The following is a 25,524-nucleotide window of genomic DNA, read 5'->3' on the forward strand; positions in this document are numbered from 1 at the left end:
GAATATTTGCATACATATATGTTTATTTATTTTTCATTTTCACCATCTGCTTAACTCCTAATATCAAAGTATTTTAGAAAATAATATTGTATATCTGTAATTTTATAAGAATTTCCTGCATGAAAGATTTTGATGAATATTAAGGAAACATTCCAGGCTTAATTAACCCAGATTTTCCAAGTGACTCTTGACAACTTAAATTTTCTTTTCTTTTTGAAGTACTAAGGATGTGTTATTGTCAATCATGCATTTTAGGAATTAATAGCTCAAAACAAACATTTTTTTCTTTATTTTCTATGACATCCTCACTTTTATAATTATGATGGATGAATACAAAAAGTTTTATTTCAATATGTTTTATACTCATCTATATAATAAGAAATTAGATGTACTGATTTAGACTGGGGAAAGCAACATTTATGTTAATTCACCTATCAGTTTTATCACTGGACTGCTGTTGACTGTGGGTGAAGGGGTTTCTTTTATTTTCTATGAACAAAAACAGCAAATATCTATCCTAGAAAATTTCCTTCTATGAACATAGACTACATTATTGTCCTTCACCTTTGATTATTTTAACGGTTATGTCCTATAACTGGAACTTTCAAAACATGACCTCTGGCATTGATATACTTGTGAAATCACCTCTCTATCTTGAAGTATCACTTTTTTAGATTGAGTTAATAAGAAGTATCCTGGAATTTCAGCAAAGCTGTTCATTGTTACGTTATGGAAAGACCACATTGGCTCATGTTAAACAATTTCTCTTTGCACTATGACATGACAGCAATTAACAAGCGAAAATGCCCATGTTTTATATTATTGTAATTGAAAGAGAATTTGTGACAGTACCTTCTTTTTCCTTTCAGTGGTGGTACATAATTGGGAGGAAAAAAAAAACATTGCTCTTTAGTGTTTCTCTATATAATATAATGCATTTGTCATTTCCTATTAGCTCTTCAGATTTCTATTATTTACAATCCCTTTGAGATACAATAAAAAAGTTTCCACACAAAGCTCATTATTTCTAATTAATCCCCTAACAAGACTTCAAGATTGCCATGCAGTGAGTCTCTTTTTCAAAACAATAGTGTCTTGTTCTCCATTTCATTTTGTAAATTGTACTTTTGAAGTATCGGTACAATTTGTATAATACACATTCTCAGTTGTTTTAATATGTAACTAGGCTACCAAACACAGTATTTGCTACATTATTCACATCTGTGGGATAATAACCTTTTCCTCCGAATTCTAAATAAGATAGTTTGGATGTGGTTTGAGTGTGTCCCTGCAAAGGATGCTGTGCTGAAATTTAACCCCTACTTTGAGGTAGTAAGAGAGTACAAACCTAATCTGTATATAGTGTCTAGAGGTGAGGCTCTTGGGGTTGATTAAGATTAGATAAGATCATAAGGTTGGAGTCACCATGATTAAATCCTGGTTATTTAATAAGAAGAGGGCCCAGAAAAGCCACAAGAACGTGTGCTTCATCTCCCTTGATTTGTGATACCCTGCACCACCCTGGAACTATGCCAGCAAGAAAGTCACAACCAGATGCTGCCTCTCAATTTTGGGCATACAGATCTATAAATCAAAATAAATACATTTCATTTAAAATGTACACATTTATAGTATTGTGTTATTAGCAACATAAAACAGACTAATAACAATGGCCAAATAACAGTTTGAAAATAAAGCCTCTCAAATACAAAAGAGAACACAAAAAATTAATTCCTTTAAAAAATTAAACTTTGTATTGTGAGTCTATAAATTATCTTGGAAAAATACCATATTATGATTAAGAAAAGGTTCTCTTTGTTACAAATTATAATTATTTTTAAAAGATACACAAATAATTTTAATTTCATACCTATCTCTAATAGTGTCATTGATATTGTTTTTGTTTTATCCTTTTGTCCTCAGGTCTTTTGAGATCTATTAAAAATTAGGAAATTGCAATTCAATAATTAGTGGAAAAGAATACTCAGGCAAAAACTATTGCACATATAATGAGATAAGATTATTGTTTAATTTTGAGAGTCTTGTTTGAGATAGAACTTAAGAGATGAAAAGAACACTTAGACACCTTAAAACTTAGTCAAGACAATGTATATTATAGAGAACAAAACAACTTGCATGAGTTTAACTTAAGTCCTATTTTAAAGAAAGCAAATTAGATAACATTCGCATATGTAGGCCATAATAATGACATTGCTAGCATTACTTATAGTTTGAGGGAAAAAAAAAGCTTTCAGAAAATTCTTACTACTTTGGCTAAATTCTGATTTCATGTGTATAAAATGGCCATCACTCCCTATCCATGGAAAGTTTATGATGATTAAGTAACAGGTCCTTATATTGCTAACACTCATTCTTAGCTGGCTGAAGGGATGGCCTTTTGGATTCATACATGAAATTGGCAATTCTTTACTCTTTCCAACTGTCAGGAAATAATTAATAAAAATCCATCCTGAGCCTGCAAATGTGTCTTCTGCTACACCTAGACAAATTTTAGTAAAGGCTTTATAAACCCTCTTCTCATCTCCCCCTCTTTCTGAAATTTCAGTGTCCATCTTTGTTGAGTCTGTATCACTCAATTTTAGCATAGTAACTTTAGAGAAAATCCTGCCCCTTCCCTTTGCTCTTGATACTTGATCATGCCCAGTAGCTCATCAAATTCCACATCCTCCAAGCAGTATCTCAACACCATGTTCTGCCTTCACTTCAGCATCAATTTTTCCTACCCCTAATACCTCCTCTTACTAACATTTTATCTACACATTCCTCAACTTGTTCTTTGCATATAAATCTTCACTTGCTGTATTTGGAATTGAGCCAAGTTCTATATTAGGTCTACTCTCTCCCTCTCTCTTTCTCTTTGTCTCTCTTCCCCTATTACAACAGTACCTGAATAAAATCAGCTTTTGGCACTTTAACTACTATCACGATTTGGTTTTCTTTAATGAAAAGCAGAAATAAAAACAAGCTTTGATCTAGCAAAATAGAAAAACAAAAGCATGTCATTTCAGTAATCATTAGTAATCCAAGTAAGGAAATCTCACCTCATCTCTAGAAGACATTGAAGATGGTGTGATTTTAATCCTCAGGATCATTTTGTTGAATCTTATGCTTATGTCATTTTCTGAAAAAGTGTTTGCATACTTTTTAAGCCTCATCAAACACCATGATAATAAAAATTAGGACACTGCATTGGCCTTATGACACCTCTGACCTTGTTGGGAAATTTAAATGATATTGCAGTCACATGAAAAAAGGCATAATGGAACTTGGTGATGTGTAATATCCTTACCATAGTCACATCATTGCTAACTTCCATAATGTGCCATGGTTATCCCAAGATTTTTCTTCTTACCTACTAATAATTTTAATCAGTCTATCTCATTTTTTCATGTCATCTTCTGGTTAGGAAGAACAAGGAACAAAATAGAATTGTTAAGAGACAAAATATCTACAAGTGAAAGTGTATTATTTCTTACTTAGAGTCTTAAATTTTGTGACAAATAACTATGCCTTTTAACAAATAATAATTGCACACATAATATATATATATATATATATATATATGTATATATATTCTACTCTATTTCCTAGAAGGCATGCACAAAAAATAGACAAAATGTCCAATCATTGTTGAGAGGACAATTCTACTGGAGAATTAAGCATATGCTTTTGTATGACTGTATGTGTCCAAACATATATGTTGAAACCTAATCCCCAATGTAATAGTACTAAGTGGTAAAGCCTTTGGCAGTGGATTAGGTAATGAGAACAGAGCTATCATGAATGGAATTCGTGTGCTTACAAAAAAAATCACACCTTTCATCTTCCACTATTTGAGAACACAGCTGGAAGGATCCATTTATAAGCAGGACACTGGCTGTCTCTAGATACTCAACCTGCTAGTGCCATGGTCTTGGATTTCCCAGGTTTCTAAGCTATGAGAAAAAAATTTTTTTGTTTACAAGCTGCCTAGAACATGATATGTTTTATAGCAGCATAATGGACTAAAACGTGATTACAGTGTATCAGCACATGGTGACACATTTTTAACACTCATTTAATGAAAAGAGTAAATAAATACATAGCTCTCATTCTTTTTTTCTCCCTCTATCTCTCCCTCTTCACATCTTCTGCTCCTTTTTGACACACAGACACACACAGACACACATACACACACACACACACTCACTCACAAGTTAATAGTTCTGTCCAAATCTTTTTTTTTAAATTATTCATTTATTCAAATGTGCATACTTTGTTGTTTGGATAATTTCTCCCCCTTGCTTCCCTCCCCCAACTTCTCTTCCCTTCCCCCCCTCAGTTCCAGGCAGGTCCTATTCTGCCCTTAACACTAATTTTGTTAAAGAAAAGACACAAGCATAATAAGGAAGACAAAGCATTTTTGCTAGTTGAGTGAAGGATAGCTACACAGAAATATTCTTACCATTGCTTTCGTGTACCCATGTGTTATGACCCATGTTGATTCATCTCTGATCTTTACATTGGTTCCTGATCCCCTTCTCATGTTGACCTCTGTCACTTTAAGGTTTCTGTATTAGTTCCTCTGGAGTGGGGACATCAAACACTTTCATGTTTTGAGTTTTCTACCTATTCTTATCTCTCCCATATGTGCTCTCCCCTTGTCATGTGATCCAAGTCCAACAACATTGCTGCATTTACCCTAGATCTAAAGTCCGCGTATGAGGGAGAGCATACAATTTTTGGACTTCTGAGCCTGGCTGACCTCGCTCAGAATGATGTTCTCCAGTTCCATCCATTTACTTGCAAATAATAAGATTTCATTCTTCTTCATGGCTGAGTAAAATTCCATTGTGTACAAGTACCACATTTTCTTGATCCATTCATCAGTAGTGGGGCATCTTGGTTGCGTCCATAACTTGGCTGTTGTGAATAGTGCTGCAATAAACATGGATGTGCAGGTGCCTCTGGAGTAACCTGTGTTGCATTCCTTTGGGTAGACCCCCAGGAGTGAGATTGCTGGATCATATGGCAGACCTATGTTTAGATTTTTAAGGTGTCTCCAAATTTTTTCAGGAGTGGTTGAACCACCTTGCACTCTAACCAGCAGTAGACTAGGGTTCCTTTTTCCCCACATCCTTGCCGCATATGTTGGTGGTGGTGTTTTTGATGATGGTTATTCTAACAGGGGTGAGGTGGAATCTTAGTGTGGTTTTGATTTGCATTTCCTTTATGGCTAGAGATGGTGAGCATTTTTTCATGTGTTTTTTTGACCATTTGAAATTTTTCTTTTAAGAAAGTTCTGTTTAGTTCAGTTGCCCATTTCTTAATTGGTTCATTGATTTTAGGAGAGTTTAGTTTCTTAAGTTCCCTGTATGTTCTGGTTATCAGTCCCTTGTCTGATGTATAGCTGGCAAGTATTTTCTCCCACTCTGTGGGTGGTCTCTTCAGTTTAGAGACCATTTCTTTTGTTGTGCAGAAGCCTTTTAATTTTATGAAGTCCCATTTGTCTATCCTTTCTCTTAGTTGCTGGTCTGCTGGGGTTCTACTGAGGAAGTCTTTGCCTATACCTATTAGTTCCAGAGTGTTTCCTGCTCCTTCCTGTAGTAACTTCAGAATTTCAGGTCTGATATTTACATCCTTGATCCATTTTGAGTTGATACTAGTACAGGATGATAGACACAGATCTAGTTTCAGTTTCTTGCAGACGTTTGACCACTGTTCCCAGCAACATTTGTTGAAGAGGCTATCTTTTCTCCATCGTATATTTTTGGCAAATTTGTCAAAAATGAGGTGGGTATAGTTGTATGAATTCATATCTGGGTCCTCTATTCTGTTCCACTGGTCTTCATGTCTGTTTTTTGTGCCAGTACCATGCTATTTTTATTGCTATTGCATTGTAATATAGTTTGAAGTCAGGTATTGTGATACCTCCAGCATAACTCTTTTTGCTGAGTATTGCCTTGGCTATTTGTGGTCTCTTGTGTTTCCAAATGAACTTTAGGGTATATTTTTCAATCTCTGTGATGAATGTCATTGGGATTTTGATGGGAATTGCATTAAACATGTAGTTTGTTTTTGGTAGTATAGTCATTTTTACTATGTTGATTCTCCCAATCCATGAGAATGGGAGATCTTTCCACCTTCTGTAGTCTTCCTCAATCTCTCTCTTCAGGGGTTTCTAGTTCTCTTTGTACAGGACACACACGTCATCTGTTTAGTTTATTCCTAGGTATTTGATTTTTTTTGAGGCTATTGTGAATGGAATTGTTTACATATAATCCTTCTCAGTTTGTTCATTATTGGAATATTTAAGGAGGGTTGATGTTATTTCTTCTTTAAAGGTCTGATAGATTCAGTAGGGAATCCATCAGGTCTTGGACTTTTCTTTTTGGGAGACTCTTTATTGCTGCTTTAATTTCATTCTCTATTATAGATATATTCAGGTGATTAATATCCTCTTGGTTCAGTTTTGGATGGTTATAAGTATCTAGAATCTGTCCATTTCTTCAAGATTTTCAAATTTATTAGAATACAGGTTCTCAAGTAGTTTCTGATGATTGGCGGCATTTCCATGGTGTTTGTTATTATCTCGCCTTTTGCATTTGTGATTTTGTTGATTTGGGTATTTTCTTTCCTCATTTTAGTCAGGCTTGCCAGGGGTCTGACAATCTTATTTATTTTTTCAAAGTATAGCCATCTTTACTATGTTGATTTTACCGATCCAGAGCACAGGATATATTTCCATCTTCTGTAGTCTTCCTCAATCTCTTTCTTCAGGAGTTTGTAATTCTCCTTGAAGAGGTCATTCACATCCTTTGTTAAATTTACTCCTAAGTACTTGATTCTTTTTTTGAGGCTTTTAGGAATGGAATTGTTCCCATGTATTCCTTCTCAGTTTGTTTTTTGTTGGTGTTTGAAAAGCTAAAGGTTTTTTATTGTTTTATTATTCATATGTGCATACAAGGCTTGGGGCATTTCTCCCCCTTGCCCCCACCTCCTCCCTTACCACCCACTCCACCCCCTCCCTCCCCCCCACCCCCTCAATACCCAGCATAAACTATTTTGCCCTTATCTCTAATTTTGTTGAAGAGAGAGTATAAGCAATAATAGGAAGGAACAAGGGTTTTTGCTGGTCGAGATAAGGATAGCTATACAGGGCATTGACTCACATTGATTTCCTGTGTCTGTGTGTTACCTTCTAGGTTAATTCTTTTTGATCTAACCTTTTCTCTAGTTCCTGTTCCCCTTTCCCTATTGGCCTCAGTTGCTTTTAAGGTATCTGCTTTAGTTTCTCTGCATTAAGGGCAACAAATGCTAGCTAGTTTTTTAGGTGTCTTACTTATCCTCACCCCTTCCTTGTGTGCTCTCGCTTTTATCATGTGCTCAAAGTCCAATCCCCTTGTTGTGTTTGCCCTTGATCTAATGTCCACATATGAGGGAGAACATACGATTTTTGGTCTTTTGGGCCAGGCTAACCTCACTCACAATGATGCTCTCCAATTCCATCCATTTATCAGTGAATGATAACATTTCATTCTTCTTCATGGCTGCATAAAATTCCATTGTATATAGATACCACAATTTCTTAATCCATTCGTCAGTGGTGGGGCATCTTGGCTGTTTCCATAACTTGGCTATTGTGAATAGTGCCGCAATAAACATGGATGTGCAGGTGCCTCTGGAGTAACAGTCTTTTGGGTATATTCCCAAGAGTGGTATTGCTGGATCAAATGGTAGATCGATGTCCAGCTTTTTAAGTAGCCTCCAAATTTTTTTCCAGAGTGGTTGTACTAGTCTACATTCCCACCAACAGTGTAAGAGGGTTAATTTTTCCCGCATCCTCGCCAACACCTGTTGTTCCTGGTGTTCCTGATGATGGCTATTCTAACAGGGGTGAAGTGGAATCTTAGTGTGGTTTTTATTTGCATTTCCTTTATTGCTAGAGATGGTGAGCATTTTTTCATGTGTTTTTTGGCCATTTGAATTTCTTCTTTTGAGAAAGTTCTGTTTAGTTCACTTGGCCATTTCTTTATTGGTTCATTAGTTTTGGGAGAATTTAGTTTTTTAAGTTCCCTATATATTCTGGTTATCAGTCCTTTGTCTGATGTGTAGCTGGCAAATATTTTCTCCCACTCTGTGGGTGTTTTCTTCTGTTTAGAGACCATTTCTTTTGATGACCAGAAGCTTTTTAGTTTTATGAGGTCCCATTTATCTATGCTATCTCTTAGTTGCTGTGCTGCTGGGGTTTCGTTGAGAAAGTTCTTACCTATACCTACTAACTCCAGAGTAGTTCCAACTCTTTCCTGTATCAACTTTAGAATTTGTGGTCTGATATTAAGATCCTTGATCCATTTTGAGTTAATATTGGTATAGGATGATATACATGGATCTACTTTCAGTTTTTTGCAGACTGCTAACCAGTTTTCTCAGTAGTTTTTGTTAAAGAGGCTGCTATTTCTCCGTCAAATATTTTTAGCTCCTTTGTCAAAGACAAGTTGGTTATAGTTGTGTGGCTTCATATCTGGGTCCTCTATTCTGTTCCACTGGTCTTCATGTCTGTTTTTGTGCCAGTACCATGCTGTTTTTATTGTTATTGCTTTGTAATATAGTTTGAAGTCAGGTATTGTGATACCTCCTGCATTGTTCTTTTGACTGAGTATTGCCTTGGCTATTTGTGACCTCTTGTGCTTCCATATAAATTTCACGGTAGATTTTTCAATCTCTTTAATGAATGTCATTGGAATTTTGATGGGAATTGCATTAAACATGTACATTACTTTTGGGAGTATAGACTTTTTACTATGTTGATTCTACCAAGCCATGAGCATGGGAGATCTCTCCACTTTCTATAGTCTTCCTCAATCTCTTTCTTCAGAAGTTTATAGTTTTCCTTGTAGAGGTCTTTCACATCTTTTGTTAGGTTTACACCTAGGTATTTGATTTTTTTTGAGGCTATTGTAAATAAGTTGATTTTGTATCCTGCCACCTTGCTGTAGCTGTTTATGGTGTCTAAGAGTTTTTGGGTAGAGCTTTTTGGGTCTTTAAGTTATAGGACCATATCATCTACAAATAAGGATATTTTGACAGTTTCTTTACCTATGAATTTTCCTTTTATTTCATCTTCTTACCTAATTGCTCTGGCTAGAAATTCCAGTACTATGTTGAATAGCAGTGTGGATAGTGGGCACCCATGTCTGATAGAATTCAGCGGTGAATCCATAAGGTCCTGGACATTTCTTTTTTGGGAGATTCTTGATTGCTGCTTCAATTTCTTTTAGTGTTATAGATTTATTCAGGTGATTAATATCCTTTTGGTTCAAATTTGGGTGGTTATAAGTTTCTAGAAGTCTGTCCATTTCTTCAAGATTTTCAAATTTATTAGAGTATAGGATCTCAATGTAGTCTGATGATTTCCTGGATTTTTGTGGTGTTTGTTGTTTTCTCCCCTTTTGCATTCTGATTTTACTGATTTGGGTTTTTTCTTTCCTCATTTTAGTCAAGTTTGCCAGAGGTCTGTCATTCTTACTTAATTTTTCAAAGAACCAGCTTTTTGTTTCATTGATTCATTGTATGTTTTTTGTTTGTTTGTTTCTATTTCATTGATTTCAGCCTTTATTTTAATTATTGTTTTCTTTCTTCTTGTTTTAGGATTTGCTGTTCTTGTTTTTCTCGGAGTTTGAGCTATAGTATTAGTTCATTGATTTGAGATCTTTCTGTCCTTTTAATATATTCACTCATGGCTATAAACTTTCTTCTTAGGACTGCCTTTGCTGTGTCCCATAGGTTCTGGTAGGTTGTGTCTTCATTTTCATTAACTTTCAGGAAACTTTTAATTTCTTCTTTTATTTCCTCAATGACCCATTCGTCATTGAGCAATATGTGGGTCAGCTTCCAATTGTTTGCATGTTTTTTACTGCTGTTTTTGTTGTTTCTTTCTAGTTTTAATGCATTGTGCTCAGACAGAATGCATGGGAGTATTTCTATTTTCTTATATTTTCTGAGGCTTGATTTGTGCCCTAAGATATAATCAATTTTGAAGAAGGTTCCATGGGCTGTTCCATGGAACCTTCAACAACAATATTCCTTTTGGTGTATTTCCTCTTTCATTAGTATGGCGTGTCCTTCTTTATCTTGTTTGATCAATGTAAGTTTGAAGTCTACTTTGTCCAAGATAAGTATTGCTACTCCTGCCTGTTTTCAGGGACCACTGGCTTGGTAAATCTTCTATCCTTTCACGCTCAGACAGTGCTTGTTTCTGTCAATGAGGTGGGTCTCCTGTAGGCAGCAGATTGTTGGATCTTCTTATTTAATCCAGTTTGCCAATTGGTCTCTTTTGATGGGGAATTTAGTCCATTAAAATTCAGTGTTAGTATGGATAAGTATGTGATGATCCCTGTCATGTACTTGTCTTTGTTGATTAAGGGCTTGAAATTGTGTAGCTGAATCAATGTTGCTCTCTATTTTCTTCCTTTTCTTCTCCTGTGGTTTGTTATTGCCTAGCCTTTCATGGTTTTGTTTCCTTTCATTTTCTGTGGGCAGAATTCCTTGGAGAATCTTTTTTAGTGGTGGCTTGGTGGTCATATATTGTTTTAGTTTCTGCTTATCATGAAAGACTTTTAGAGTTCCAGTATTTTTTTATTTCTTTTATTCATAAGTGCATATAATGTTTGGGTCATTTCTTCCCCTTCCCCCATTACCTCCTTTACCCCCCCCACCCCCTCCCCTCTTACCCTCTCTCTACCCAGCAGAAACTACTTTGCCCTTATCTCTAATTTTGTTGTAGAGAGAGTATAAGCAATAATAGGAAGGACCAAGGGTTTTTGCTAGTTGAGCTAAGGATAGCTATACAGGGACTTTACTCACATTGCTTTCCTGTACATATGTGTTACATTCTAAATTAATTTTTCTGGAACTAACCTTTTCTCTAGTTCCTGGTCCCCTTCTCCCAACAAGAAACCCCCCTCAAAAAAAAAATCCAAGGTAGCATTTGATGTCTTCAATGCAAAGGAACTAATATTCCAGTATTTTGAATGATAGTTTTGCTGGGTAAAGTATCCTAGGGTTGAAGTTATTTTCATTCAGTTCTTGGAAGACCTCACTCCATGCTCTTCTTGCTTTTAAGGTTTCTGTTGAGAAGTCTGCTGTGATTTTGATGGGTTTAACCTTTGTATGTCATTTGTTTTTTCTCTCTTACAACCTTCAATATTCTATTTCCAGTCTCTGTACTTGTTGTTTTAATGATAATATGTCCTGGGGTAGTTCTATTTTGGTCATGTCTGTTAGGTGATCTGGAGGCTTCCTGTACCTGAATAGGCATAGTTTTCTCTAGATTTGGGAAGGTTTCTGTTATTATTCGGCTTGCACCTCTTCTCCTTCTTCAATGCCCATGATTCTCAGATTTGGTCTTTTGATGGAGTCAGTGAGTTCTTGCATTTTCTTTTCACAGGTCTTGAGTTGTTTAACTAATAGTTCTTCAGATTTTCCTTTAATTGTCATTTCATCTTCAAGTTCTGAGATTCTGTCTTCTTTTTGTTCTATTCTGGTGAACTGGCCTTCCATCTTTTTTTGTATTTGTTTCATTCTTTTTTCTGAAGTTTTCTATATAATGGGTTACTTCCTCTTTAATATTGTCAATTTTTGCTCTTAATTCATTTATCTCTCTGTTTATGGTCATCTCTGTTTCAGTTTGGTGTTTATTTAGGGCTGCTATGATTTAATTTATTTGTTTCTGTATTTTCTCATATTCTTTATTTTTGTTGTCTTGGAATTTCTTGAGTTCCTTCTGTACATTTTGGTTGACCACATCTAGTAACACCTCTATAATTTTGTCATTAACTACTTGTAGGATTTCTTCTTTCAGGGTGTTCTCATGGGTTTTGTTGGATTCCTTGGTATACTTTATCTTTGTTTTGTTGGAGTCTGAATCTGGGTATGCATTTTCTTCATTTTGCTCTAAATCCTGTACTACTTTATTTTGAGGGGGTAAATGGTTTTCATCCCTTTTTCTTCTTCCCATAGTACCACTAGGTACTGTTTCTGTCTCTGTACTATGTGTAATTTAATATTAACTCAGTTACAATATTAATATTACCATAGCCAACAGAGAAGGATAAAAATGAGAAAGAGAACTAAAGATAAAAGGAAAAGAGAAGAGAGGAAGAAAAATGGGAGTGATGGTGAGTGATCAAACAGCAAACCAGACAGCCAAACCCTTAAAGAAGGAAAAAAAAGAAAAAAATCACCAGTTTAGGAACAGTAGAATTGCAGTCTTAGTTGTTCTGATGTTACTCCTTAGCATCCTGTGCTGTCTGTGTGTCTCTTAGGCCTGTTTTGAGCCCTCTAGTGTTGGCCCAAGGGGGAAACTGGTGGACAGTTATCTGGTAAGTTTGTAGAGTTGGGGTCTAGCTCCACCTGAGGAGTGGGTATCCCGGTGAGCTAGGGCATGCAGTCGTCTCATGCCAAGCTGATGTCTGGCATGAGGGTCGGAGATCCTGGCAGAGTGTGGATCCAGCAGGGCACAAGGGGTGGGGATCCTGACCAAGCATGATTCTGGTTGTTCCATGCACAGCTGGAGCCTGACAGGGCCTGAGGGGCAGGGGGCCCAAGAGGTGGGGATCCTGGCAGTCTGTGGATCTGGAGCAGAGAATGGGCTCACTGCCCAAGGGGTGGAGATCCTGGGAGTGCATGTATACCACACAGAACTGGTGTCCAGTGTGGCCTGAGGGTTGGGGATCCTGGTGGTGCATAGATCCGGCATAGGGCTGGGGACCAGCATGCCCCAAGGGGTGGGAATCCCAGCATTGTGTGGATCTGGTGCAGCACTGGGGCCTCGCACACTCTGAGGGGTGGAGAGCCCAGTGGAGTGGAGCAGCAGCTCTGCAGGTCTATGGGGTGGGGACTTGGCAGGCCAGCTGATCTTTTGATCATGGCATGGAGAAGCTTTCCATGATCTAATGGTTTAGAATGCCCTGGTGCTTTACCTCAGTCAAGTGTTTCTCCAGCATCTCAGCAGAGTCCCTGGTTCAGGAACTCACAGGTCTGTGGCTCTGTCCCAGTTGCTATCTTGGATCCTCTCACAAATCATTTTAAAAAACATTTTTATTAGCATATATCAGTTGTACAGGGGATTTCATCGAGATATTTTCATATACACTTACAATGTATCTTAGTTAGTTTCATGTCCTCCATCATTCTCCCTCCTCCTATCTTCTAAACAATTTCAAGAAGCTTCATTATTCTATTTTCATACAAGTACATAAAGGACATAGACCATGTTCACCCTTCTTCTTTCTTTCCATTTGCCTTCCTCCTCTCACTAATACCCATCACCTAAAAGGACCTGTTTTACATTCCTTTCATTCATATTTTAAGTATAGTTCCTTGGTTCAAAGAGTTTTACCATTATATTTCAACCATGAATAAATTAGACTTTAATCAGATTAACCCCCCTATTAATTGCATTACCCCTTATTAATCAACAATTTTCAATTTATTTTGTTATGCCTTCTTTCTACACAGATGCAAAGTATTTCTCTATTCAGTTTATATCATTTTATTTTCCTCTCCTTCCTCTCCCTAGTACCCTAAAGCAGTCGCACTATTACAGACATGCTACACACACAAACACACACACACACAATCATGTTTGTGTATACATTTATGTCTGTCTTACATGTATGACAGAAAACATGAACTTTGTTTTTCTGAATCTGTCTGACTTTGCTAAACATGATGATCCATCCATTTACCTGCAAAAGACATAATTTCATTCTTCTTTATGGCTGAATAATACTCCATTGCATTATGAATGCCACATTTTCTTAATCTGTCTATCAGCTGTAAAGTATTTGGTCTATTTCTGTAGAATTGCTATAGTGACTAGTGCTGCAATAAACATGAGGGTACAAGTGGCACTATTGTGTCCTTATTTAGATTATTTCAGCTATAAGCCCAGGAATAGTGTCACTGGATCATATGTTAAATCTACTTTTAGTTTTTGGAAGAACCTCCATACTGCTTTCCATAGTGGTTGCAATAATTTACATTCCCAACAAAAATATATATGGATTCCCTTTTCCCTTAACCCTGTTAAAATTTATGATTGTCTGTTTTCTTGATGATTGCCTTTGCAACTAGAGTAAGGTGAAATTTCCATGTCACTTTGGTTTGTGTCTCCTTTATGGCAAAAGATGTGGGGCATTTCTTCCTGTATTTATCTATTTTTACTTTTTCCTTTGAAAATTTCTATTCAGTTCATTTGCCCATTTATTCATTGGGTTGATGATTCTTTGGGAGTTCAGTTTTTTAAGCTACCACTATATTCTGATTGCTAATTTTTTGTCAGATGTATAGCTACCACAGATTTTCTTCCATTCTGAAGGCTGTTTCTTTGGTCTAGTGACTATTTCCTTTGCTGTACAGGAGCTTTGTAGTTTGATGCATTCCCATTTGTGAGTTCTAACTCTTATTTGTTGAGCTAGTAAAATACTATTCAGGAAGATATTGCCTGTATCTGTAAGTTCCCTTCTTTTCCTATTCTTTCTTGCAGTAGTTTCAAAGTTTAGGTCTTACATTAATATCTTTGATCCATTTTGAATTGATATTGAGAGAGAGAGAGAGAGAGAGAGAGAGAGAGAGAGATCTACTTTGAGTCTTCAATATTGTTTTGGGCTACTTTGTTGAAAATTAAAGTTGTTGCTGTGAGAATTCATCTAAATCTTCTATTCTATTCCATTTTTTCTATTCCATTGGTCTCTATGTCTGTTTTTGTGCCAGTACCATGCTACTTTTATTATTGCAGCTCTAGAATATAGTTTGAAATCAGATGATACCTCCAGTGTTGCTCCTTTTGCTCAGGATTCTTTTGGCTATTGAAGATCTTTTGTGCTTCCTTCTGAACTTTAGTATTGATTTTTGAATTCTGTGATGAATATCATTGGAATTTCAATGGGTATTGCAATGAACATATACATTTCTTTTGGTAGTATAGCCATTTTTCACAATATTGATTCTCTGATCCAGGAGCATAAGAGAGTTTTCGTCTTCTGATATCTTTTTCAATTTCTTTCTGCAGTGATTTATATTTTTCATTGCAGAAGTCTTTCATTTCCCCCATTAAATTTATTCCTAGTTATTTTTTTGAGACTATTGTCAATGGGATTGGTTTCCTGATTTTTTTTCCTTAGCCTATTCATTTTGGGTAAATAGAAAAGCTACTGATTTTTATATATTGATTTTGTACTCTGTTATGCTGCTGAAGTTTGTGATGTCTAAGAGATTTTACTGTAGTCTGAAGGGTCTTTTAAGTAAAAGATCATATTGTCTGCAAATAGGGATCTTTGTCTTCTTCCCTCCTTATTGAAATCCTTTTTATTTTTTACACATGTTTTACTGCTCAGGCTAGGAATTCCAAAAGTGTATTTAATAGATGTTGGAAAATGGTCCCTTGGCTTGCTTTTGACTTTAGAAGAAATGGTTTGAGATTTTCACCATTTAGTATAATGTTGAGTATCGGTTTGTCATATGTAGGCTTTATTATGTTGAGGTACATTCCTTTTATTCCTTATTTTTTAAGAGTTTCTATCATGAATGATATTAAATTTTGTCAATGGCTTTCACTGTATCTGTCGTGTGATTTTTGTTATTGAGTCTGTTAATATGTTAAGATATTTTTAATTTAATACTGGAGAAAGCATTTAAAATTTAAATTAAGATAGAATGCACTAATGTTTATTATTAGATGCATGCTTACAATGCTACAAAACATAAAAAGAATGTAATTTTAAATCAATGAAGCAGTATTTTTATTGTTTATTAACAAACAAGTGAAAAATTCTGTACATTACTCTACACTTTAATATTATCACTTGAAATTTAATGTCATGATCTCTCTTGGTGATCAAAAATGTGCATAAGTCTTTCTCAAATCATTTTGTGTATGTTGAGGTATGAATAGACTTCAGTTTATTCAGCCATTTTAAACTGATTTCAAGTTGTTTGAAATTTTGTGTTAATACAAGTAAACTGAACTGTTATCAAAAGAAGTACAAATGGCTAATAAATATATGAAAAAATTCAACATTCTTAGTCATGAAGGACATGAAAATCAAAACTATATTGAGATTCATTCTCAGCCCAGTCAGAATGGCTATCAATAAAATCAAAACCAAACAAAAACCAAAAAATGCTGATGAGGGTATAGGGAAAAAGGAAGCCTTATATCCTATTGGTGGGAATGTAAATTAGTTCAGGTATTATGGAGTATATATGAAGTAATGAAAATCAGCATACAACAGAAACTTGCACATTCAAGATGATTGCAACACCATTCTTGACAGTCACATTATAGATTTATTTCAAGTGCCCATTAACAGATGAATGCAAAAATTAAATGCAGCCTATATACACAAACTGAAGCATTATTCAGTCATAAAGAAGAATGAAAGGGTGTCATTTGTGAGAAAAAGAATCAAACTCAAAAGCATCATGTGATGAAAAACTTTCCAGACTCAGGAAGACAAAAATGTGCTGGTGGAATGACTCAAGTGGTAGAGGACCTGCCTAGTAAGATGAAGCACTTAATTCAAGCCCCAGTATTGGCAAAAAATGACAAAATTTTCCTTTGAAATCTAGATTAGAAGTAAAAAAGAGTAACATTTAAGTAGAGGGGGAACTATTTGGCAGGGCCAGAGGGAAAGGGACAAAAGAAGGAGATGGGTGTATGTTTGAAGTGCATTGTGCACATGTGTACATATACATATATATGTGAAAATGTCACAATGAAATCCATTAATTTGTATAACTAATGTAGGCTAATAAAAAGTAAAAATGTGTACATGCATGAATTTATCAAATCTTTATACACTGCCATCTGTTCTCATTTAATTTTATTTAAATTTTGAGAATCAATACTGTCTTTTCTGTGTAGGTAACCTCCAATTGTATAAAATATGATCATTTATACTTAATATTTGTCATTTGCTTTAGTGTAACTCAATTGGAAATCATTATGTGAAGATTCAGTACATTAGAAATCACCTGTGTGAAAACTTCAAAATGAAAGGAAACCTAAATGAATAAAGGAAGAAGAACTGGCACAATCTGATAGGTTAAAAAGCATTAAGACTGTATATAACATCAAAATTCAGTAAACTTGAAAATCCCACAGGTAATTAGAGGTTAGAAGAGAGAGATGGAATTAAGACTAAACAATGTGACACCTAAGACATTATTATTAATAGAAAGTATATTACTGTTTGATAACTTTTTCACATCTCAATTCCTGGATCATATAATTCTTCTTATATATATATAAACTTAGTAAACACTTTTTGAAATTAAGTAATTTAAGTTTGTGTGTTTTTTTGTGTTTATGGTAATACAGGACAGATATCCTATGAAAGGCAGCAAGCTACATAAATATTCTGTTCCTTGTTTCTTCTAGGTCATATATTCTGATTGTCTTATTTTATCAATATAGATCAGTTTTCTTTTTTTTTTCACTTTGTAGAGTTTATGAGACATTTGGAAACGTGAACACCAAAGGACATTTGATGACCTTAAGCAATTTTTGTTAGTATTTCCCCCTCTTGCCTCTCTGCTGCCTTTTATCTTCTCATTCATGGTATTATATACAATAAAATTCACCTTCTGACCATTTCAAAGTGTACCATTCAATAGCACACTTCCCAGTTTTGTGCAACATTCACTGGTCTTCATTTTCAAGGTATATTTTAAAAGTATAATAGGTAATGCTTTCAAAAAGACTTTTATTTTCAGAGATAAATAAAATGTTTGTCAGTTCTCTGATTTCCAGTTGCTGGTTGGATAGAGTTCTAATCTCAGATTGTGGACTCCAAGCCCAGCCTTGCCCACCTGTCTGGTTCCACCTCCCACTGACTTCTCCACACCCCCCCATCCATGCTTCAGCTCCCAGGGGAGCCACACCAGGGCCCCATCATGACTTTCATGGGTCCTCGCACTTCTGCCTCAAAAGGTTCCTTCCTCCACGAGTGACATTTTGCCAATGTGTTAATAAAAATGGAACTGAAACCTCATAGTGAAATTAACAATTTTTCCTCTTCTGAGTCATTGTCTTCCTTGACTAAAAGAATTAAAACCTGAAGAGCGAAGAGCACAGTCTTCAGACCCCTGAGAGCTTTGCTGGAGATAACATCACTGATGCATGGTCACCTGGGTAAGAATTTGTTTGTTTTACTTCGTGTTTTTTTTATTTTTAGGGATTTGAAGATAGTCTTGTCTGACTCAAACTGGTTGAAACCACCAGAGGCACCACTCCCCCAACCTGGACCTGTAAAGTGTCCAATGAGTGATTTTTTTTTATTATTATTCATATGTGCATACAAGGCTTGGGTCATTTCTCCCCCCTGCCCCCAACCCCTCCCTTACCACCCACTCTGCCCCCTCCCTCGATACCCAGCAGAAACTATTTTGCCCTTATTTCTAATTTTGTTGTACAGAGAGTATAAGCCATAATAGGAAAGAAGAAGGGTTTTTGCTGGTTGAGATAAGGATAGCTATACAGGGAATTGACTCACATTAATTTCCTGGGCGTGTGTGTTACCTTCTAGGTTAATTCTTTTTGATCTAACCTTTTCTCTAGTTCCTGGTCCCCTTTTCCTGTTGGCCTCAGTTGCTTTTAAGGTATCTGATTTAGTTTCTCTGCGTTAAGGGCAACAAATGCTAACTAATTTTTTAGGTGTCTTAGCTATCCTCACCCCTTCCTTGTGTTAAAGCTTTTATCATGTGCTCAAAGTCCAATCCCATTGTTGTGTTTGCCCTTGATCTAATGTCCACATATGAGGGAGAACATACGATTTTTGGTCTTTTGGGCCAGGCTAACCTCACTCAGAATGATGTTCTCCAATTCAATACATTTACCAGTGAATGATAACATTCTGTTCTTCTTCATGGCTGCATAAAATTCCATTGTGTATAGATACCACATTTTCTTAATCCATTCGTCAGTGGAGGGGCATCTTGGTTGTTTCCATAACTTGGCTATTGTGAATAGTGCCTCAATAAACATGGGTGTGCAGGTGCCTCTGGAGTAGCCTGTGTCACATTCTTTTGGGTATATCCCCAAGAGTGGTATTGCTGGATCAAATGGTAGATCAATGTCTAGCTTTTTAAGTAGCCTCCAAAATTTTTTCCAGAGTGGTTGTACTAGTTGACATTCCCACCTACAGTGTAACAGGGTTCCTTTTTCCGCACATCCTCTCCAACACCTGTTGTTCATGGTGTTGCTAATGATGGCTATTCTAACAGGGTTAGGCGGAATCTTAGTGTGGTTTTAATTTGCATTTCCTTTATTGCTAGAGATGGTGAGCATTTTTTCATGTGTTTTTTGGCCATTTGGATTTCTTCTTTTGAGAAAGTTCTGTTTAATTCACTTGCCCATTTCTTTATTGGTTCATTAGTTTTGGGAGAATCTAGATTTTTAAGTTCCCTATATATTCTGGTTATCAGTCCTTTGTCTGATGTGTAGCTGGCAAATATTTTCTCCCACTCTGTGGGTGTTTTCTTCAGTTTAGAGACCATTTCTTTTGATGACCAGAAGCTTTTTAGTTTTATGAGGTCCCATTTATCTATGCTATCCCTTAGTTGCTGTGCTGCTGGAGTTTCATTGAGAAAATTCTTACCTACTAACTCCAGAGTAGTTCCAACTCTTTCCTGTATCAACTTTAGAGTTTGTGGTCTAATATTAAGATCCTTGATCCATTTTGAGTTAATCTTGGTATAGGGTGATATACATGGATCTAGTTTCAATTTTTTGCAGACCTGCTAACCAGTTTTCCCAGCAGTTTTTGTTGAAGAGGCTGCTATTTCTCCATCGTATATTTCTAGCTCCTTTGTCAAAGACAGGTTGGTTATAGTTGTGTGGCTTCATATCTGGGTCCTCTATTCTGTTCCACTGGTCTTCATGTCTGTTTTTGTGCCAGTACCATGCTGTTTTTATTGTTATTGCTTTGTAATATAGTTTGAAGTCAGGTATTGTGATACCTCCAGCATTGTCCTTTTGACTGAGTATTGCCTTAGCTATTCGTGGCTTCCTGTGTTTCCATATAAATTTCATGGTAGATTTTTTGATGTCTTTAATGAATGTCATTGGAATTTTGATGGGAATTGCATTAAACATGTAGATTACTTTTGGGAGTATCAACATTTTTACTATGTTGATTCTACCAATCCATGAGCATAGGAGATCTCTCCACTTTCTACAGTCTTCCTCAATCTCTTTCTTCAGAAGTGTATAGTTTTCTTTGTAGAGGTCTTTCACATCTTTTGTTAGGTTTACACCTAGGTATTTGACTTTTTTGAGGCTATTGTAAATGGAATTGTTTACATACATTCTTTTTCAGTTTGCTCATTGTTAGTGTATAGAAATGCTAATGATTTTTCTACGTTGATTTTATATCCTACTACCTTATTATAGCTTCTGATGATGTCGAGAAGCTTCTGAGTAGAGTTTTTTGTGTCTTTAAGGTATAAGGTATAGGATCATGTCGTCTGCAAATAGAGATATTTTGACAGTTTCTTACCTATTTGTATTCTTTTATTCCTTCTTCTTGCCTAATTGCTCTGGCTAGGAATTCCAGTACTATGTTGAATAGGAGTGGAGATAGTGGGCATCCTTGTCTGGTTCCTGATTTTAAAGGGAATGGTTTCAGTTTTTCTCCGTTAAGTATAACGCTGGCTGTAGGTTTGTCATATATAGCTTTTATAATGTTGAGGTACTTTCCTTCTATTCCTAGTTTTCTCAGAGCTTTTATCATGAAATGGTGTTGGATCTTATCAAAGCCTTTTTCTGCATCTATTGAGATGATCAAGTGGTTTTTGTCTTTGCTTCTGTTAATGTGGTTTATTACGTTTATTGATTTTCGTATGTTGAACCACCCCTGCATCCCTGGGATGAAGCAAACTTTGTCATGGTGAATAATCTTTTTGATGTGTTGTTGAATTCAGTTTGCCATTATTTTATTGAGGATTTTTGCATCAATGTTCATTAAGGAGATTGGCCTGTAGTTCTACTTTTTGGAGGTGTCTTTGCCTGCTTTTGGGATAAGTGTAAAATTGGCTTCATAAAATGTGTTTGGCAGTTTTACTTCCCTTTCTTCTTCATGGAACAGTTTAAGGAGGGTTGGTATCAGTTCTTTAAAGGTTTGATAGAATTCAGCAGAGAATCCATCAGGTCCTGGACTTTTCTTTTTGGGGAGACCCTTGATTGCTGCTTCAATTTCATTTTGTGTTATAGATCTATTCAGGTGATTTATTTCCTCTATTTCCCCTTGGTTCAGTTTTGGATGGTCACATATTTCTAGAAATGTGTCCATTTCATTAAGATTTTCAAATTTATTTGAGTATAGGTTCTGAAAGTAGTCTCTGATGATTTCCTGGACTTTCATGGTGTTTGTTGTTATCTCCTGTTTTGCATTCCTGATTCTACTAATTTGGGTTTTTTCTCTCCTCATTTTAGTCAGGTTTGCCAGGGGTCTATCAATCTTGTTTATTTTTTCAAGAACCAACTTTTTGTTTCATTAATTCTTTGTATGGTTTTTTTGGTTTCTATTTCGTTGATTTTAGGTCTTATTTTTATTATTTCTCTCCTTCTATTTGTTTTGGGATTTGCTTGTTCTTGTTTTTCTAGGAGTTTGAGATGTAGCATTAGGTCATTGATTTGGGATCTTTCAATCTTTTTAATATATGCACTCATGGCTATAAACTTTCCTCTCAGGACTGCCTTAGCTGTGTCCCATAGGTTACAGTAGGTTGTGTTTTCATTTTCGTTGACTTCCAGGAACTTTTTAATTTCCTCTTTTATTTCATCGATGATCCATTGTTCATTAAGTAATGAGTTATTTAGTTTCCAGCTGTTTGCATGCTTTTTGACTTTACTTTTGTTGTTGAGTTCCACTTTTACTGCATTGTGATCAGATAGTATGCATGGTATAATTTTTATTTTCTTATATTTGCTGAGACTTCCTTTGTGCCCTAGGATATGATCTATTTTGGAGAAGGTTCCATGGGCTGCTGAGAAGAATGTATATTGTGTAGAAGTTGGATGAAATGTTCTGTACACATCAAGTAGGTCCATTTGATCTATTGTATATTTTAGATCTTGGTTTTCTTTATTGATTTTTTGTTTGGATGACCTATCTATTGATGATAATGGGGTGTTAAAGTCTCCCACAACCACTGTATTGGCATTTATATATGCTTTTAGGTCTTTCAGGGTATGTTTGATGAAATTGGGTGCATTGACATTGGGTGCATATAGGTTGACAATTATTATTTCCTTTTGGTCTATTTCCCCTTTTTTTAGCATGGAATATCCTTCTTTATCTCATTTGATCAATGTAGGTTTGAAGTCTACTTTGTCAGAGATAAGTATTGCTACTCCCGCCTGTTTTCGGGGACCACTGGCTTGGTAAATCTTCTTCCAGCCTTTCATCCTTAGCCTATGCTTACTTCTGTTGGTGAGATGGGTCTCTTGTAAGCAACAAATTGTTGGATCTTCCTTTATAATCCATTTCATCAACGGTGCCTTTTGATGGGTAAATTAAGTCCATTAACATTAAGCATTAGTACAGATAGGTATGTGGTGATTCCTGTCATTTAGTTGTTTTAGTTGTTTATAGGTTTGATTGTGTGTACCAAAGTTAAGGTTATTCTCTACTGTCTTGCTTTTTCTTTTCCTGTGGTTTGGTGCTGCCTGTCTTTTCATGGTTAAGTTGGGTTTCACCTTCTGTGTGTAGAATTCCTTGAAGAATCCTTTGTAGTGGTGGTTTTGTGGTCACATATTGTTTTAGTTTCTGCTAATCATGGAAGACTTTTATTGCTCCATCCATTTTAAAGATAGTTTTTCTGGGTAGCGTATCCTGGGGTTGAAATTATTTTCATTCAGTGCCTGAAAGATCTCACCCCACGCTCTTCTTGCTTTTAATGTTTCTGCTGAGAAGTCTGCTGTGATTTTGATGGTTTTACCTTTGTATGTTACTTGCTTTTTCTCTCTCACAGCCTTCAATATTCTTTCCATAGTTTCTGAACTTGTTGTTTTAATGATGATATGTCATGGGGTAGTTCTATTTTGATCTGGTCTGTTTGGTGTCCTGGAGGCCTCTTGCATCTGTATGGGAATATCTTTCTCTAGATTTGGGAAATTTTCCATTATTATTTTGTTAAATATATTACTCATTCCCTTCGCTTGCACCTCTTCTCCTTCTTCGATGCCCATGATTCTCAAATTTGGTCTTGTGATGGAGTCGGTGAGTTCTTGCATTTTCTTTTCATAGGTCTTGAGTTGTTTAATTAATAGTTCTTCAGTTTTTCCTTTAATTACCATTTCATCTTTAAGTTCTGAGATTCTGTCTTCTGTTTGTTCTATTCTGCTGGGTTGGCCTTCCGTTTTGTTTCGTGGTTCTGTTTCATTCTTTTTTCTGAGGTTTTCCATATCCTGGCTGGTTTCTTCTTTAATGTTGTCTATTATTGTTCTAGTTCATTTATCTGTTTATTCATCGTGTTCTCTGTTTCACTTTGGTGTTTATACAGTGCTTCTATGGTTTCCTTTATTTCTTCTTTTGCTTTTTCAAATTCTCTATTTTTGTTGTCTTGGAATTTCTTGAGTGTCTCCTGTACATTTTGGTTGACCCTATCCAGTATCAGCTCTATAAAATTCTCATTGAGTACCTGTAGTAGGTCTTCTTTTAAATTATTCTTGTTGGCTTCATTGGGTCCTTTGGCATAGTTTATCTTCATTTTGTTGGAGTCTGGATCTGAGTACCTGTTTTCTTCATTCTGCTCTGGTTCCTGTACTAATTTTTTGCTGTGGGGAAACTGGTTTCCCTGTTTTTTCTGTCTTCCCATCATTGCCTTTGGTGTTGTTACTGTCCCTGTACTGTGTGCAATTAAGTATTTTCTAGCTTGTAATAATAACAATGGTAATATTTAGAATGGAAGGGTGAGCTGAGATGGAAAGCAAGAAGTTAAAGAAATGGGAAAAACAAATACACAGACTGGAAGGAGAAAACAGAACAAGGTATCAGACAAGAAGGTTTCAAAGGTATAAACAGGGAGCTTTAGTGTACTAATCGACAGTAAGCTGAACCGACATTAGAGAGACAGTGAGAGGATTGAAAATCAAAAATAAAAAAAAAATAAGAAGAGAAACAAAAAATAATTAAATGAAAGAAAAATCTATATATAAAAATGTATTAAAATAAAATGAAAAAAATAGAAAATTAAAAAAAAACAAAAAACAAAAAACCTCCAAGTCAAATGCAATGAAGTTTCAGTCTTAATAATTTGGGTGTCCATCTCAGTCTCCAATCCTGGAGATTGTGCCTCAGATGTTGTTCTGTAGTTGTCTCATCAAAGGGGATGCATAAAGTAGAACAAAACTACACACACATGCACAAAAAAAAATCCACCAAGTGTCCCAAGTTCAAATGCAATACATTTTCAGTAAGTTTTTCAGCTTGCAGGTGTAATTCGGTTGTTCTCTCATCAATGGTAGGGAGACAAAGAAAAAAAAAAGAGTCTAGAGACAGTTCTTTGAATGGTATCTGCAGCTGTGGCTTGCCTGCCCGCTGCTGTCAGCCTGCTGTTGCTGGAGGCGTTATTTATGCAGATCTCAGGGGTGAGCTTAGCACTCACCTGGCTCTGCAGGCTTTGTTTACTCGTATTTCTCCTGTGCATGAGCCTCTGCTACAAGCTTTCCCCTTTCCAAGCACACTGGGAAAGGTGACACTGCACCCAAGTTGTCAGACCTGTGTGTTTATTTACAGTTCATGTGGGAGGTGGGTCTTCCCCCCTCTCCTCTGCAGTTTTCCTCCCACCGCCACTTTCACAAGCTTTCCTGCTCCTGATTACTGGGCGGTGCTGCTGCTCCTGCCAGCCACCATGTTTGTTTACAGTTCACGTGGGAAGTGGGTCTTCCCTCCTCTCCTGTGGAGTTTTTCTCCCTCCACCACTCTCACAAGCTTTCTCACTCCTGGTTGCTGGGCGTGTGCCCCTGCTCCCACCAGAGGCTCTCCAGCCAGGCAGTCTGTTTATTTACAGACCCAGGAAGGATTCCCTTCCCCCAATCTTCGGCGCTCAGTGAGCCCCACTCTCTTTCCCACATGTCTTTATTGCTCTTATTGCTTATTACTCAGTTTCTCTTTTATCCCAGGGTGGAGGTTGATCTGTCCAGGGAGTATGCTGCTCTGGCCCAGGCTTGTCTGTGGGAGTACCACATACCACGAAGCTCACCTGGTCCACATCTTCCCAAGCCATCTTGGTGCTGGTGACTGGCAGCCTGGGGGCCCTCCTGGTTTCTATGTTTAATGTGAAGTGGAGATTCTCTGCACTGGCTGGAGGTGTAGAGGGGTCAAAGTTATGCTCTTCTCAGTGATTATGCTTGCAAAGTGTGTCTCCAGTGTCTCTCCAAGATTTCACTATAGGAGGCTCACTTTCTGCTTCCTCCCTCTAGCCGCCATCTTGGAATCTCCTAGATCAGTTTTC

This window comes from Castor canadensis, chromosome 9 (assembly GCF_047511655.1).
Source record: "Castor canadensis chromosome 9, mCasCan1.hap1v2, whole genome shotgun sequence".
In the NCBI taxonomy this organism is placed as follows: Eukaryota; Metazoa; Chordata; class Mammalia; order Rodentia; family Castoridae; genus Castor; species Castor canadensis.